At 37.0% G+C, this 2365-nt stretch overlaps 1 pseudogene across 1 annotated transcript; it reads left to right on the top strand.

Moving 5' to 3' along the window:
- On the top strand, positions 1-908 carry LOC308632429 (sorting nexin-5-like; annotated as a pseudogene). The gene has a single exon. The product of its transcript is annotated as a sorting nexin-5-like (transcript).
- Positions 909-2365: the final 1457 nt, after the last annotated feature.

Raw genomic sequence — 2365 nt, 5'->3', positions numbered from 1 at the left:
ATGCAGAAACCGGCAGAGGGTGAAGGGTCTATGTCCAAAGAAGAATTTGCAAAGATGAAGCCATAACTGGAAGCTGAGTATCTTGCTGTCTTTAAGAAGACTATGTCCTCTCATGAAGTATTTCTTCAGTAGCTTTCTTCTCATTCTGTTCTCCTCAGTCAATCGCAACTTTCATGTTTTCCTAGAATATGATCAGGATCTAAGTGTTAGGTGGAAACAAAGAGATGTTTGGTGGCTTCTTTAAAAGTGTAGTGAAAAGTGCTGATGAAGTTCTTTTTCCTGCAGTTAAGGAGGTGGATGACTTCTTTGAGCAAGAGAACTTTCTTATTTACTATTCCCACAGGATCAAGGATTCCTGTACTAAAGCAGACAGAATGACCAGATCTCATACAAATATTGCTGATGAGTATATTCACACTGCAGCCAGGTTGCACAGCCTGGCTTTAGGTAAACCCACGATCATCAAAAAATACCTATTGAAGTTGCTGAACCATTTGAAAACCTTAGGAAAGTAGAGGATAGAGTCTTATCAGATGAAGATTTAAAGTTGACAGAGCTTCTCCAATATTACATGCTTATAGAGGCTGCGAAGGGTCTCTTATACAGAGGCACCAAAGGCTTCATCAACTAGAGAACTCAAACAAAGCTCTGGATAAGGCCCAGTTAAAAAGCAAAGATGTCAAGTTGGCTGAGGAACACCAGCAGAAATGCTATGAGAAATTAGAACAGCTTTCTGAATCTGCAAAAGAAGAGCTTATAAATTTCAAACAGAAGACAGTGGCAGCATTTAGAAAGAACCTAATTGAGGTGTCTGAACTGAAAATAAAGCATGCTGGAAACTATGTCTCCTCTTGCAAAACTGCATTGAGTTGAGTTGTTCAAGAACAACTAATCTACCTTTTCTCTGAAGGAAACAAATGTGAAAACTGCATCACTTAAATCGTTACCGTAAAGTATGATTAGCTATGACTTTAAAATTATGTGAATAAGTATTCTGATTTCTAAAAATCTTAACACTTAACCATGTTGGTTTAAAAATATATATTTTTTATTTTTAAAAATATTTATTCTTAAGTTTTAGGTGGACACATTATCTTTATTTTACATTTATGTGGTGCTGAGAATCGAACCCTGTGCCCTGTTCATGCTAGGCAAGCACTCTACCACTGAGCCACAACCCAGCCCTTAATTTTTTTAATATTTATTTTTTATTTGTAGTTGGACACAATATCTTTATTTTATTTATTTATTCTTATGTGGTGCTGAGGAGAGATCCCAGGGCCTCACACATGCTGGGCGAGCACTCTACCACTGAGCCACAATCCCAGCCCCTAAAAACATTTTTTTGCATGTTACTTGGACATAAGTAATCTTTTCCTTATGCATTTAATACCTCAAAATGGGCAGAATCTAAACACTGGGTTCTCATGTAGTTTGTCTTCGGTCACTTAAGAAAAGGTGTAGAAGACATGTGCCTCTGGAAATGAGTAGACACAGCACCAGGCCCATGTCTGTTTCCCGGGTTCATGTGCCCATGTCCCCACACACTGATGATGTCAGAGAGGTTCCAGTTCAACAAATAATAACAGATACTTGTTACAGCTAGAAGATATTCCATTCCTTCATTAGATGCTTCTTTTTTATTTTCTCCTTGTTACTCTCATGGTTCTTGAGTCACCTCAAGTTTTGTATAATAACAAAGGCTAGAAGTATACAATAAAATAATACAGCATACTTCAAAAAATATATGGACTGGTATAACTCACCAAAATAAAAATTATGATGCCTTCAAAATCTCCAGAGCTCTACTCAGCATTTTTCCTCTGTTGTTTTGGCTGTAAGAGAGCAGCAAATTACGCTTTACCTGAGAAGGGATACCTCAACAGGCCTCATATCACCAGACACTTAGCAGTGTTCTGAATTTTTTAGCAGGAAGATCTGAATTTTGGTCAGAATTATTTCCTACCTTCTCACATTGAACTGTCTTAAAATGTATGAAGTAGTATCTTTTCACTAGGTCCAGTCAACAGAATGGACCAGCATAACATCATGTGGAAGGGAAAGGGGATCAAGATTTCTGCAGACTAGTGAAAACCAAGGACTAGAGAGTTGATATACCCTTGAGGAAGGACAAAGAATATGTATTTATGGCCTTTCCAGAAAAGAGCAAACTCTTTCTGGTGGACCTAATTGACAGGAAATGGATAAAAATAAAATTTTAAAATCAATAACTGCATACCATGTGCCAAGGATGTGTTAAGCAATGAAACCAAATCTGGTAGAGTAGCTGCAATTGAAGATAATACCTAGTTAAACTTAGAATAATTCATTGTAATTTTCTAAGATGCATCTGTTTTTTCCTATT

This window comes from Spermophilus citellus (genome assembly GCF_964194105.1).
Source record: "Spermophilus citellus genome assembly, chromosome: 13".
NCBI classification, from domain to species: Eukaryota; Metazoa; Chordata; class Mammalia; order Rodentia; family Sciuridae; genus Spermophilus; species Spermophilus citellus.
Note: the sequence above shows the minus strand (reverse complement) of the source record. Positions and strands in the feature narration are given on the sequence as shown.